The following is a 16,951-nucleotide window of genomic DNA, read 5'->3' as shown; positions in this document are numbered from 1 at the left end:
TCACCTTCTAAAAACGATCCAGTGTAAATATTCTGATATATATATTTTTACAGCTGTACCCTGCAAACATCCCTGCAAACATTTCATCAACCTGGGGGTTGACGGCAGGTCTATGGGGCGACCTCTACCGTGAAACGAGTTTAAAATAGGTCTGGGTCGCGCCTCGACCACAAACCAACTAGATGAAAAAAATAAATGTATACAACCAATCGGGTGAGAGTCCTTCTAACCAATCAGAGGCGAAAAGGGCGGGACCTTCTACTTCAAACCTGGCAGCGGAACACGACTGCAGAGAAGGAAGCACGGCACGTACCGAACAGTTTTTTCGGTAAGTTCATTGACATAAAACATTAGAGACGGTTTATACGTGTTCGTATCATAGACTGTAGGTTCATATGCAGCTTTCTGTGTTTTAAAAAGTGGCATTGACCGACCGTGCGTTATGTGTTTAACTGTCGAGTGGATTTCAAGCTAGCTGCTCACTCGGCTTATGAAACAGGGCTCTGCAATGTGCTTTCTGTCTAATATTCTGATATTTTTGGACTATTGGAGTTTAGAAATCCAGACATAAATCAGTGAAGCACTTATACAGACCAGCTGACATGGAGGTGTCCAGAAAATGCATTTTTTCCCCAAGATAATTTGAAAATGTTAATTTATCTTCATAAAAAAACAATGGTAGCCTAATCTATTGATTAGCTGTTAAAATGTTAACATTCAACGGATTGTGAATATAAAAATTTGACTCCCAATGCAATGCCTAATTGTCTGCTTTGTTAATCAACAATGCTTCTTCTATTTAAAATCATGTAATGTTTTTATTTTATCATTATCTGGGACTTTTTGGCCTATGTAAATATAACCAAAAAGCAATTTATGACTGTTTTATGACTTAACATTCATGTGATGTATGTAGTATGTACGTAGGTGAATTAGATGGTAAAACAGTGTACAATTTCCCAAGATGTGTTTAAGAATTGTTAAGTAATATACTTCAAATGTTTTTCCAGCTTCACATGACAGAGTGAGGATCTCCACTCCACTGCATTATACAACGTCTGAAAACACCAGAATTGTTTTGTCATTTTGACCTGTTGCCATTTTCTGCAAATACATGTTCTAAATGACAATATTTTTATTTCCAATTTGGGAGAAATTTTGTCAGTAGGTTATAGAATGAAACAAAAGTGTTCATTTTACTCAAACACATAGCTATGAATAGTAAAACCAGAGGAACTGATCATTTTGAAGTGGTCTCTTAACTTTTTCCAGAGCTGTATGTGTAAGAATCATGTTGGTCTCATTATTTTTTTAGTTTTTCAAAAGTGTTCTGATTATGTTTGTGTAATAAAACTTTAAAGAAATTGCACTTTTGTGTTGTCAAACTTATAATTTCCCCCCAAAGGTAGGTTCTGTTAATACATTGTATTTATATAAATGTGTTAATTTATAGCAAAAAAATATTTTTAATATCATTTATTATTCATTAAATGTATTATCTATATGTAAACACTGTAATTGTTTTTACAGTTAATCAGTCAGTTTGAACATTTCGACGTTGAACAAACGTTAAAACGACGTCGAGACCTAGACGCAGCCAGGGGCTTTAAAAGTAATGCTGAAATGCAGGTTGAAAAGACGTCAGATCGCAACGTCAACATCTTCTCTACCTGCATTTGTCAACCTATTTTTAACTCCACTCCACTGCAGAAACAACATCTGAAACTCGACACATGTCGAGTTTTAGATGTTGTTTCTGCAGTGGAGTTAAAAAGAGGTTGACAAATGCAGGTGGAGAAGTTGACGTTGCGATCTGACGTCTTTTCAACCTGCATTTCAGCATTACTTTTAAACCCCCTGGCTGCGTCTCGGTCTCAACGTCGTTTTAACGTTTGTTCAACGTCGAAATGTTATCTGTTCAAATTGACTGATTAACTGTAAAAACAATTACAGTGTTTACATATAGATAAAACATACATTTAATGAATAATAAATGATTAAAAATATTTGTTTGCTATAAATTAACACATTTATATAAATACAATGTATTAACAGAACCTACCTTTGGGGGGAAATTATAAGTTTGACAACACAAAAGTGCAATTTCTTTAAAGTTCTATTACACAAACAATCAGAACTCTTTTGAAAAACAAAAAAATAATGAGACCAACATGATTCTTACACATACAGCTCTGGAAAAAGTTAAGAGACCACTTCAAAATGATCAGTTCCTCTGGTTTTACTATTCATAGCTATGTGTTTGAGTAAAATGAACACTTTTGTTTCATTCTATAACCTACTGACAAAATTTCTCCCAAATTGGAAATAAAAACATTGTCATTTAGAACATGTATTTTCAGAAAATGGCAACAGGTCAAAATGACAAAACAATTCTGGTGTTTTCAGACGCTGTATAACGCAAAGAAAACAGGTTCATATTCAGTTTAGAACACAACACTACTTTTCAAACTTAGGAGTTTAGAAATCAACATTGGTGGAATAATCCCAATTTTTAATCGCAGCAGTGGTCTCTTTATTTTTAGCTGTATGTGCAATAAACATAAAAAAATGAGACCAAAACTGTTAACACCTTGTAAACACCAACACAGCTGAAAAACACTTTGTAGGCGATCACGATCTCCTCTGGCCCCCTCTCCCTCCTATCAATGGCTCCTTCACCTGGAGTGGAGATCCTCACTCTGTCATGTGAAGCTGGAAAAACATTTGAAGTATATTACTTAACAATTCTTAAACACATCTTGGGAAATTGTACACTGTTTTACCATCTAATTCACCTACGTACATACTACATACATCACATGAATGTTAAGTCATGAAACAGACATAAATTGCTTTTTGGTTATATTTACATAGGCCAAAAAGTCCCAGATAATGATAAAATAAAAACATTACATGATTTTAAATAGAAGAAGCATTGTTGATTAACAAAGCAGACAATTAGGCATTGCACTGGGAGTCAAATTTTTATGTTCACAATCCACTGAATGTTAACATTTTAACAGCTAATCAATAGATTAGGCTACCATTGTTTTTGTTTATGAAGATCAATTAACATTTTCAAATTATCTTGGGGAAAAAATGCATTTTCTGGACACCTCCATGTCAGCTGGTCTGTATAAGTGCTTCACTGATTTATGTCTGGATTTCTAAACTCCAATAGTCCAAATATATCAGAATATTAGACAGAAAGCACACTGCAGAGGCCTGTTTCATGTTAGCCGAGTGAGCAGCTAGCTTGAAACCCACTCGACAGTTAAACACATAACGCAATGCCACAATGCCACTTTTTAAAACACAGAAAGTTGCATATGAACCTACAGTCTATGATATGAACGCATATAAACCGTCTCTAATGTTTTATGTCAACGAACTTACCGAAAACACTGTTCGGTACATGCCGTGCTTGCTTCTCTGCAGTCGTGTTCCGCTGCCAGGTTTGAAGTAGAAGGTCCCGCCCTTTTCGCCTCTGATTGGTTAGAAGGGCTCTCACCCGATTGGTTGTATACATTTATTTTTTTCTTCTAGTTGGTTTGTTGTCGAGGTGCAACCTAGACCTATTTTAAACTCGTTTCACGCTAGAGGTCGCCCCTTAGACCTGCCGTCAACCCCCAGGTTGATGAAATGTTTGCAGGGTAGCGATTCAGCGCCACTTTCCTCAGTTGCATTACGTTCCGCTGAGGAAAGGTAAGCTTATGTTAATGCTCTAGTGGGTAAAACATGTAAATAACTTCTACAGAGCTAAAAAAAAAAAAAAACTTACGTGGGCAATTAAAATTGTCGCACGTTGTTGGAGTACTTTTTATCGTGTGTGTGTATACCGTAGATGTATTTTGTTGTGTGCAGCACTTTTAAAAAATATGCTTACTACCGATCCCTGGTTAAGCTAAGCTAGACGGTTTCTCATAGAGGTTTTGCGCTCTGCTCTTTTCTTTTGAAGGTGTAAATGTTAATTCCTGTGAGAAGGAGTTGCGGTATTAACATTAACGTGTTTTTGCACAGGTGTAATCTCCCTCTTTCTGTTTTGTATCATTCACTTTTGTGTTTATCCTTTAATACACATTGTTCGTATTTCAATTCGTGTTAACGTTGATATTGTTAATTCACATGAAGTAATGGCAAAATTGTCACCAGGGACTTATGAAATTAGTAGTAAATCTTTTTTTATTTTTCTATGAAATTGGAACATTCTGTAAGACAGAATTACCCACGTTTTCATGAGTTACATTACGTTCCGCTGAGGAAAGGTGTAAATGTTAATCCCTGTGATAAGGAGTTGTGGTATTAACATTAACGTGTTTTTGCACAGTTGGAGAAACAATAAATTCCTGGCCGACAATGAAGTGTCCTGTCTCATTCTTGAACCAACCAAGACACAACCCAGAGATCGTAACAGAACAAGTGTTGAGCCAGACCAGCTACACAGGGGTGGAGCAGCAATTTTAAAAGTATGTGTGTGTGTGGGGGGGGGGGGGGTATTAAGCAATCAATTTATGTTTTATTAGGAACAAGTGAGTGACAAGAACACCGTGTTCTCTCACTCTCCTCTCATGTTCTCCCTTTCTTCTTCTCTTATGTTCTCTCTCTCTTCTCTCCTGTTCTCTCCCTCATCTTCTCCATGCTCTCCTTTGTCCTGACTCCTGGACTTCCCTTCCTCATCCTACATAAACAACTCAATGTTAATATTCCTGAACATGGAAGTGTTGAAATATTTTATGTAAACTTAGAACAAACCTCTACAGCCTTGATTTTGATGAGGAAATATTAATTTATTTTGTTGTTCTTTTATCTGCTTTTTATTAATTATTTCATATATTTTGTTGTTCTAATCTGTTTTAATTAATCTTTCATCCTAGCCTTTATTGTAGTCTATAGTATTTTATTCCTCTTATTATTTAAGATTTTAATAGTTTTATTGCTTTTCATTGTCTTCATTTCTATTCTTTTCTAGTTTCTGAGAGCAGTAAAAGAGATGAGTTGATTAAATAGAACGTTTTAAGCTCCAACAAATAGCTTTAAGTTACGTAAATGAACACCTACATGGCATTAATGCAAGAATATGTACTACTATAAAGTTGAATTAGTGCATTTATGGACTGACAGCTTTCTGTTTCCCTCCTGTCACCTAATTACATGACAACTTGAGTGGAAAAATAAGTCAATCTTCTGCTGATTTTTCCTTTCACTCCTTCCTTGCATTCCTAACAAAAAGAATAATGATAATGTTGAATAATATCAAAATCGAGACTGTCCTCCTCGAAAAAACGACCACATGAGTCGTGTGTACAACTGCGAATTACGACCTCATGTTACGTTTCAAAGTTAAGCGTCCCCTAGCGGTCGAGTAAATATCGACACTCCGGTCATAGTTGTCGTTTTGCATGCACCCAAATTACGACTCACTGTTACGTTTGAGGGTGAGTAGCTCTAGAGCTGTTAATACGTCACTTAATTAAGTTTTAATATTTTTTCATGCGAGAAAGTAACCGTGTAGATCCCGAATATGTGATCAGTTATTCAAATAACGCCTGTTTGGAAGTTTGCTCGGACGTTTTCGGAGAAGTGAAGCGCCACCTGTGGAACCGGGAGCAGCGAGTCATCTCAGAGACGAGCCGCCGGCCTCCTGAGGTGATCGGCCGGTCAACCTCCGTCGTCATCCCGGGGTAGAAAACGAGCCGATTAGTGTGAAAATACTACCCACATCCTCAAAGTGAATGCTACTAATGCCGTGATACTCAATGCATTCGTTAAACCTGGTACATTTTGAACAGTATTATTAAAAGAAGGCTTATGAGATCAGCAGAAAGCCTAGTGACGTAGTTGGACTCATTCGATTCCTGTCTATAGCTGTCCGCCGTGGATTGGCTGCGTTCGGTTTCTGCCGCTCAACCAAGCTCCAGCAAAGCTTCATAATATTTTCAAATAAACGACTCAAATGCAGTGTTGTGTGTCATTTCTTAACTTAAAGAAACTATAATCACTGCCATTCCAAGTTCGGCTGTAGTAAATATTTCATGTTTTAAGCAGATAAACCAATCCTAACCCTATCTACTGTTCTATAAAGCCGCAGAACCAAACTGCATTGCTTTTTGGCATAAATCTATATTGGGCGGTTCTAAACACATCTTAAATAAACTATCTTTACTTTTTCTTAACATATATCAACTTAAAGCAATGTCATCGCTAGTTCGGCAATACTAGATATTCGATGTAATCAGTATATATATCTTTTTTACAACCCTATTTTAACATACGTGTTTGAAAACCGAAAAACTACAAATATCACGTGACTTGGTATCAAGCTACATGTCGCAGCTCAAGGGATTTGTAGTTTCTACAACGATTAGTGATTTCCTAGAATAGGTGGTTATAAATAATAAAATGAATACATAGCCGGGGGTTTAAGGGTGTGGGAAACACATTTCTGTGACCAGAATTTAAGTATATAATTGTCAAGTGGGTGAAAAGATATGTTTACCATTTTGAACAGCGCCCCCACTTTCTGTCTATATCCACTCGGTATAGTCACACAGCTGAGTTCATAAGCTTTCTAGAACACGTTGTCCTGTGTCTATAGCCCCTTTTGATGCAGAATTAACAGCCCTTCAGAACTTCTCAGAAGTCAGGGTTCAAAGGTCAATAGTTCAAAGAAGGAGCCATTTACAATCCCCTAACTAACATATGCTATTCCCCAGGTTGAGACCTTTCCAATGATATCTTTATTATAGTCCTACAACAAAGTATGGGTTTTCACATGTCATGGAGACAGCTATGCACAGGCTTACATTCAGAGAGCCTTTTGTGGGCTCAGCCCATGAAATAAGTATTTTATTTTTTTTTAAATAACAATGAGAAAAATCATGTAAGGTAATCATATCTGACAGATTTACAACTGAATTAGTAATTTATATTGTATCTGCTCATTTGTTTTTGCCAATTAATCCCACCAGACATCTTGAACCTGTGTGAAAACTAACGTCACAACAGCTATTTGTCAAGGGACTTTGAGTAAATCAGTTACACATACCGTTGTTATGATGTCCAATAGGTCATTTCTGACATCTGTGTGTTTCAATGAAAAAACAGCATCTCAACAAAACACTAATGAGGATATGCGACAGGGGCATTCCTTGATTTCAGAATATTGTAACTTCTATCCTCACCTATAGTGTAACTACAGATTCACGGCTTATGCCTTTAACTATAAATGTTAATCATAACTAAATCAATTCTTAGTAATTAGAAGCAATATAAGCACAATAATTCAGCTGATGGGTAAGAATGGACTTCTTGATAACATGGGCTTGTCTTTTATGCTGGCTAAGCTACTGTAATGGGTGTGATTGGATGAAGTTGTCTGTTAACCCCTCACCCTTTTTTAGTGAAAACAAACCTATTCAGGCTGCTAATTTATAAACTGTAAACAATCATGAAACTGAATTGAATGGAAATGAACACAGACAGAGACAGGTGGCAGGTATTTTATTTTAAAACATTACCAGACATTAACATTTATCATTCATGTAGCCTGCCTCCTCAAAGATCAAGCAAAACAGATCATAAAGCAGTTATATCAGAGAATATATAATAACTGATTTTCACTCTTGTCATCAATGAAATACCAGTCTGAATCAAACAATAAACGCTAATTATTAAAAAAGAAACATGTCTGTACTTGAACATTTTTGATTTCTACAATATGGCATAATCCCCTGTCAGTCTCCTTAACTGCCATACAACACAGCAACAATAACAAACAATACAACACAGCAAGAGCAACAAAATCAATATGACATAGTAACAGTCTATTTCAGGATGTTAGCTTTGAATGTTGTCTTTTGGCTCCCAGGAGTTTTTCCACTTTGTCCCACTGCAAGACAGACAGATAGACAGCATTAAGTATTACTGTTAAATTGTTTGAAAATTATTGGAAAATGTACAATTTCCAATGATACATTGATTCCTCGGTTATGCAGGCATTTTGTAATCAGAACACCTGATAAAATGATCCACATTCTGTATATGTATGCAACAGCCTATATTTGAAGATGACGCGATAAATTAGTGTAGCCAAGTTAGATAAAAAAAGTGCATTATGTAACACAGTATGCATGTAGTACACAACGTACATACTATGTAGTCAGGCACCTACAAGATACAAACATGTCATGTTTTCAATTTGCAGTATAACTTTACTCATGATGCTTCTAACATCAGAAATATAATGTACTGCAGAAACTTATGTCAGAATTTGATTTCCCAACACAAATCATAGAAGTTGTTCCTTAGTGAAATTGAGCGTCTAAGGACAGAGGATGTCACATACTGTATAGATTGTAAACCCCCTGGGACAAATTGAATTGACTTGATTTTGGGCTATATAAATAAAATTAGATTTGACTTCAAGTCCTTTTGATGCTGGATGACATCAGCAAAACTGTCTAATCAAGGGGCTACCTGTCTGTTTAACTTCATGTTTACCCCTTATTTTCCAGTCAGTATCTTACTATTATATGGATGTTATGTTCCTTTGTAGAAATCATGGCCAATCAAACAGTGATGCAGGCTATGGGTTAAGAGAAGGCTAGAATGAGACTGTTCTCACTGAAACAGTTTGACAGGTATAGTGATAATAAAATTACTGATGACACACTTTTAAATGATCCAGTGATCACTCTGACCTGTCAAGAGGGCCTCAGGTTCTCAGTGACCATGCCTGATTTCAAACATAGGGCAGTTATAAATTAATATATTACTTAACTACTTCAATACACGCTTTCTCTTCAGAATAATAGATACTGTGATTGGTAAATTAAGTATGTAAAGTATGATAATAGCATTTGAAAATCGGCTTACAGACACCAATGGACACCTGTCTTATCTGTCTGTCCTTTTCCATTCCAGGCTTTCACCTGTGCATGTCCTGACGTCTTCTGGAAGTCATATTTACATGCAATGATAGCTAGCTAGCTAACGTTTGGCAAGCGTTGTTTTAATGCAACGTTATAGCTCTTATAACGGTAATTTTATCCCCCGTAGTAATTCTAGATAGTATACTAGACAGCGAAACAACATTAAAACGAGCTGACAACATGTTATATTGTTCTCAAATGTCAATTAAACACATATGCTGTACTAACCTTAATTCGTCCAACTACGACATACCGATGTAGTGGATTAATCCCCGCAATCGGCAATACTCTCCTGTTACCGGTAGGAGCGCTATTACAAGAAACGCTCCCATGGGTCGTATTCGAGAGCATGTAGGCTACACAAGGTCGTATCCACCTTATTCCTGGGCATAGTCTAGATATCCACCTTATTCAATTGCGGTAAAAAATTCGAATATTAAAGGTTTAGAGATAAACAACCACAAGTTACTCATAAGTCAGCTTGCTGACGATACAACACTCTTTTTACAAAATAAGGAACAAATACCAGTGGCTGTAAAAGTAATAGAGCGGTTTTCACAAGCATCAGGCCTATATCTGAATCTGAGTAAATGTGAACTGATGAGCATTCATAATTGCTCTGAATCCTCACTATATAATATACCAGTCAAAAATGATGTTAGATATCTAGGTATTTGGATTACCAAATCATCTGATACTAGTGAAAAAAAGAATTTCCAAGACAATATTGATAAATGCAGAAAAACATTAAACAGTTGGCTACAAAGAGATTTAACATTATTTGGAAGAACGATTTTGACCAAGATTGAATCTATTTCCAGACTAATCTATCCATCCTACTCTCTTGCTATTTCTCCAAAGCTAATTAAAGAAATTAATAGAATCAATTTTAATTTTATTTGGAAAAATAAACATCACTACATTAGAAAAGGGGATCTGTTGAAAAATTATGAGGAAGGTGGCATAAAGGCAATCGACTTTGAAATTATGAATGGGATATTGAAAATTAAATGGCTCCAATCGTTTTTGAGGAACGGCGAAGAGATATGGTTCTCCTTACCAACATATATCTTTGATAAAGTGGGAGGTATTGAATTCTTATTAGCATGTGACTTTGAAATATCTAAATTACCTATGAAACTCTCAGCCTTTCATCAACAGGTTTTGTTACAGTGGAAACTGATGTTCAAACATAATTTCAGTCCCCACAATGTTCCATTATGGAACAACAGAGTTATATTGTGTAGAAGGAAATCTATGTTTCTGAATGACTGGTGGGAAAAACAAATATGGTCAATTGTTCATATATTGGATGAAAATGGTAATATTCTTGAATTGGAGGAATTTAATTCTAAATATAATATTAACTGCTCAACTGTGGATTACAACAAAGTAACACAGAACATTCCAAAGGCCCTTATTCAAGCAATAAAGAATAATTTTTTGAACATTGCATCACCAAGACTACACAAAATTAAAATTGATTATGTAGACCTGGTAGATACAAAATGTAATAATAGATTCCTTAAGCAAACTCTTGTTAACATTTTGTACCCGGGTAGAACAAGAAGCACTCTCTTCTTTCTTGGCTATAACAAATCTGAAATATCTTCAATCAGAACAAAATTCTTAAAATATCCAATTCCCCCTAAATTTAAGGAAAAAGATTCAATTTTGAGGTAGACAATTGCCATATCTGTAACATTAATGTTGAAACAACAGAACACCTATTTTATGAATGTCAATTGGTTCAGAATTTATGGAAATCTCTTCACAACCTGTTGTCCTCCAGATCTATAAACGTAGATTTCTTTTCATATCAAAACATTCAGATGGGTGTAATCCTCAAAAATAAAAAGGATGAATTTTTGGTTAATAATCTATTTATAGCAACAAAATATTATATACATAAATGTCGATTTGCTAAGTCCTCCCCCACATGGTCTGCACTTAAAAATGAACTCTTGCTGCTCCAAAGCTGTCTTATAAAGGTTGAGAATGCCCAGGCTAACTTATAATAACACTTCAGTTGAGCTGAGTCCCTTTTATTTGGTTTGTTTTATGTTATTTATTTTGTTTTAGTTTATTTCCGTTGTTTTTTTTGTTCTGTCAATCTAGTTTGTTCTCCCTTGTCATGTGAATGGTATAGAAGATGCTTTTTCACCTTTATACATGGTCTGCTGGAGGTGTGACTCTAAGGTTATACCTTAGAGTCACAAATTATACAATGTAAATCTTATGGTATTATAATACCATAAGATTTACATTGTATAATTTGAGGATGTCATTTTTTTTTTTTTGTCAGATGTATCTATTGTGTTAATAAGAAAAGACTCAATAAAGTTGAGAGAAGAAAAAAAAAAAATTAAACACTTTATTTACGACGTTTGTTTACGACTGTGGCTTTGTTACATTTTGCCATGTGACGTCGTTACCGTGGCAACAGAAAAGCTAACATGGCTGACATCCATGATTGAGTTGCTGTTATTGTTGTTAAGCTAGCATACATGTAGCGTAGCTGACAAGGAGACTGACGATTGTTTTTGAAGCAACAAAACATCTGCATTTACAGGAAACCGGGGAAATGGCAGCGCAAACGTTACATGACAATGGTTTGTGAGATTTTCTTCGAAAGCGAGGTGTTGCAGAGGAAAACATTGACCGAATGCAACAAGACAAGGTAAGGTTAATTCTACTTTTCATGGCAAGAGCCCAGATATTAGCGTTATTAACGTTATCAGCCACTAACAAGTTCGAATTATGAATTTGAATTATGAGCTGACAACTAAAACAGCTAATAAGACAGCTAAAAGTCTGTGTATTACTCTTTGTAGCCTTAGAGGTCAAGTTGTTGGGTATGGAAAGAGAAGATTTTTAGAGTTTTAGGGAAAGAAATTGCTTTACTGAACATCCGAAACTCTCTTGTATGATTACAAAGGCTTCTATAGCCCACAAATATTGACACAATGAAGAAGAATCCAGGACTGTGTAGTTTTACAACTTAATTGTGTCTTACTGTGGCTAAATATTTCTTACAGGTAAAAGCTGTGAAATGACAATGTTGAAAAAAGCATTGAAAAATCATGATTGCAGTTTGGTATATAATAGGGGTATATAATATAATAGGGCTGCACAATTTAAATAAAAATATATCTAATTGCAATTATTTTGACTGATTTTCCAAATGTAATATGATTTGTAAAACTAGAGGGGAAAATATTTTTTACAACAATCATTCCAATTTAATTTGAAATATGTATTATTGAAGTATACACTCACCGGCCACTTTATTAGGTACACCTGTCCAACTGCTCGTTAACTTAAATTTCTAATCAGCCAATCACATGGCAGCAACTCAATGCATTTAGGCATGTAGACATGGTCAAAACGATCTGCTGCAGTTCAAACCGAGCATCAGAATGGGGAAGAAAGGTGATTTAAGTGACTTTGAACATGGCATGGTTGTTGGTGCCAGACGGGCTGGTCTGAGTATTTCAGAAACTGCTGATCTACTGGGATTTTCACGCACAACCATCTCTAGGGTTTACAGAGAATGGTCCGAAAAAGAGAAAATATCCAGTGAGCGGCAGTTCTGTGGGCGCAAATTCCTTGTTGATGCCAGAGGTCAGAGGAGAATGGCCAGACTGGTTCGAGCTGATAGAAAGGCAACAGTAACTCAAATAACCACTCGTTACAACCGAGGTATGCAGAAGAGCATCTCTGAACGCACAACACGTCGAACCTTGAGGCGGATGGGCTACAGCAGCAGAAGACCACACCGGGTGCCACTCCTGTCAGCTAAGAACAGGAAACTGAGGCTACAATTCGCACAGGCTCACCAAAATTGGACAATAGAAGATTGGAAAAACGTTGCCTGGTCTGATGAGTCTTGATTTCTGCTGTGACATTCGGATGGTAGGGTCAGAATTTGGCGTCAACAACATGAAAGCATGGATCCATCCTGCCTTGTATCAACGGTTCAGGCTGGTGGTGGTGGTGTAATGGTGAAAAGGAGATAAGCAGAGGAGGAGGGGTGAGGGTTAAGAAGCAGAGGAGGAGGTGTAGTAGGAGAGGATGAGGTTGGTCAGGACTTCACTGCGGAATCGCAATGTTTACTCTACGATGCTAAGAGAATTGCAGAGATTCATATTGCGATTTCAATGATTTGTTTGGCTCTAGTATATAACAGTATACTGATACTCAGGTACAAATTAATTGGCAGGTCATTTAAAGTGAGCTTATATTTTCTAATGTTTCTTCACAGACTGACTCATCGCTTATCAGAGAAATAGAAGATGCCTACCTTGCACGCTATATACCAGTTTATGGGGACAGGATTGCTCTGAGGCGATACTGTCTGGACAAAGAAAAACAAAAAAACAATAGTTCAAGGATGCCCCTTCTTGAAAAACTTTGAAAGAAACTAAGGACAGCAAGTAAAGATGAGGAGTATGAACAGGAAGCCTGGCCTGCAACGAGTGCAAAAAAAACAAGCTGTGATCGTTCTAAAGATGCTGTTAAGAGTTCAAGAAAAATTGAGTTAGGGTGGATCCATGAGGGAAAACAAGTGAGGAAGCGTTCTGGTGGTGGCACCAGGATAATTGAGGTATCCAAGAAGTCAACCAAAGCAGACATTTTGTCACATGCCAAAGAACTGTTTTTTCCAGGTGGTGAATCGAAAAAAGGAAAATGGGAAGACTTCGTACACGATATTTATGACTTTAAGGAATCACACCTTGATGAGAGCTGTACTGTTGGTGAGTTGTACACAATGTCAAAATTAGGGATTTTACGGTTCTACTTAAGCACAACATGCTTCGCAGACTCATCTGACACAGAAGTGGACAGGAAAAGGGACAAGTGTGATGTCACTATAGTAGAGCAGCAGAGACAGACCAATTCTGATGAGCACCAAGAAAAGCCAGCAAGACTGATTGAACCTCAAAGAGAACAATCTGGTGCAGCTGAAGACTCAAACGTTGTTGATCTCACCTCTGAGTCTGATTATTCAGAGGTGATCATTGGTGGCCTTGTAGGTGTATCCTCTGCAAGCCAGTTGGATGACACTGTTCCACTTTTCTTTGCCACTGAGGATATTATCAGTGTTGCCCTGCACACATCTACTCCTGTCTTAGGAGATTGTGTTGATGACCCACCCTCAGAGATTCAGATGGATGATGCTGTCCCAGTTTTCACTCCAGTCGAGGAAGTCATCTACGGTGCCCCCTCCACATCCATCCCTGTGTCAGGGGACCATGATCAACGTACTGATAACTCAAGTTTGGATGCAGGCTTTGACCAACATTATGTGACTCTTAAACTTCATAGAGTAAACGTCTTAGAGGAAATGATTTGTTACTTCAAAGATGAAATGATTTTAAAGTACCCTTTAAAGTTTTCTTTTGTTAATGAAAGGGGTGCAGATGCAGATGGTGTGTCCAGAGATACTTTCGCTGCTTTTTGGACAGAGTTTTTGGATTCTGCAGCAGAGGGGGCAGAAATGAGGGTGCCATCCCTGTCACCAAAATGGCAGGAGGAAGAGTGGAAAGCTGTGGGAAGAATATTGGCCAAGGGATTTCTGGATCAGGGATACTTTCCGCTGCACCTTGCCCCAGCATTTACCACAGCACTGATATTTGGAGAGCATGCTGTGTCTACTGAGTCACTGTTTGAATCTTTGATGCTGTACCTGAGTCAGTGTGAGAGAGAGCTCATAACCGCTGCCTTAGAGGGAGACCTTGATAGTGATGGCCAGGATGAGTTATTAGATATGCTGGATCGGCTGGGAGTGAAATCTGTTCCATCACAAGCCAACCTAAAAGCAGTCCTCCTTCAAGCAGCACACAAAAAAATAATACAGCAGCCAAAGTAGGCTCTTGATAACATGTCAGCAGTTGCAGCACAACTCCTGAAGACCACCATAACCACAACAGCAAAAATACAGATAATGTATACAGACAAAAAAACAACTTGCAGGAAAGTCCTGAAGCTAACTGAAGCAAGTCCAGAGACTCCAGCTGAGAGACAAGCCCTTGGATTTTTGCAGCAGTACGTACGAGGACTGGATGAAGTAGGTCTCAGAAGGTTGCTGAGATTTGTGACAGGCTCTGATATCATCTGTGTCACAAAAATAGAAGTCATATTTACAGCTTTGGAGGGACTGCAACGTCGACCAGTTGCACACACCTGTGGATCAGTATTGGAGTTACCCTGTACATATAACTCCTACCCAGAGTTACGTGTGGAAATGGAGAATGTACTGATGAGTAACTATTACACTATGGATATTGTGTAATGAGAAATGACATGTAATTGGTGTACACACCAGGCAGGGTCCATGTTGACATTCTGAATGTAATTGAACTGCACTCTTCAATATTTTAAACCTCAGGCAGAAGATTTGAAGAAATGTTTTGTTTCATAAATGGAGTCCCAAAATGCTGAGTCAAATTTGTACAATTCATAGCTATTTCACTGTGCATAAGAAGCCATGAGGTAACCTCAAGAGATTTTTTGTTATTGTTGCTGTTTTGCAGTTCTAATTGTTAAAACTAATTTTGGTGTGAAGTATTGTGAATATATTGCAGTAAGTAATGTGCCTAACGCAGGAAAAAAAAAATACTGTAAGTTAAAAACAAACTTGTGGTTATATCAGATATCAGCAAATTCACATCTGAGCAATGTAAACATACTGTGTTGCTCAAAGGGTGCCGAGTTTTCTGGCAATGTTATATCTGGTAATGTTATAGTAAATCCAGAGGCCAGTTGTCAGTTATGGTCATGTGTTTGATAGTATCATTCAGTGTGAAAGTTTCATGCATTAGAAAAGAGCAGTTATTTCATGTTAATTCATAGCTGTCTGCTTTTATAAGTGTGTCTTTGATGTGCCACAGCCCCTCAGACATTGATATGTTAATGTTCAGTTGAACCAGAGTTCAAAGTGATGGTTTCAAAGGCATTTGGCTGGCTCCTCACATCACATAACTTGAAAACTTGAAATTACAGAGAGAGAAGAGAGTAGCTTGGAAAGAAGCTTCAGGAAAGAAGCTTGATAGCTGAAGGCTCTACCTCCCATTCTACAGAACTTGTGTAACTGAGTCAGGGTTGTAGGCCGCCTCGCTCGCACATGTCCTTAAGCCACTTTGTAACTACTTTGGCAGTATGCTTAGGGTCATTGTCCATTTGGAAGACCCATTTGCACCCAAGCTTTAACTTCCTGGCTGATGTCTTGAGACATTGCTTCAATATTTCCACATAATGTTCTTTCCTCATGATGCCGTCTATTTTATGAAGTGCACCAGTTCCTCCTGCGGTAAAACAGCCCCACAACACGATGCTACCACCCCCATACTTGTCAATTTCCCTGCAGGAACCTCCCAAAGGGATCTATAAAGTTGTCTATCTATCTATCTACTTCACAGTTGGGATTGTGTTCTCAGGCTTACAAGCTTACCCCTTTTTCGTCCAAATGTAACAATGGTCATTATGACCACAGATCCACTTGAGTTTCATCAGATCACAGGACATAAGGTCTTCATCTGTGTGCATTTACAAACTGTAATCTAGCTTTTTTATGTTGCTTTTCGAGTAATGGCTTCTTCTTCGCTGAGCAGCCTTTCAGCACATGTCGGTACAGGACTTGTTTCACTGTGGATAATGACACTCTCTTACCAGCTTCAGCCATCATCTTGACAAGGTCTTTAGCTTTTGTTTTGGGGTTGATTCGCACGTTTCGGACAACGTTCATCTCTGGGACACAGAACCCCTTTCCTTCCAGAGCGGTATGATGGCTGGACATTCCCATGGTGTCTATACTTGCGTTTAATTGTTTGAACAAATGAATGTGGCACCTTCAAGCATCTGGAAATTGTACCCAAGGATGAACCAGACTTGTGGAGCTCCACAATTCTCTTCCTGATATCTTACAATACATACATAAAATACATCCACAGGTGTGCCTCCAGTTAACTCAGATGTTGTCTGTTAACCTATCAGAAGCTTCCAAAGCCATGACATCATCA

Source organism: Chelon labrosus, assembly GCF_963514085.1.
Source record: "Chelon labrosus genome assembly, contig: SCAFFOLD_52, whole genome shotgun sequence".
NCBI lineage: Eukaryota > Metazoa > Chordata > Actinopteri > Mugiliformes > Mugilidae > Chelon > Chelon labrosus.
The sequence above is the reverse complement of the archived record's forward strand: the minus strand, read 5'-3'. Positions refer to the sequence as shown.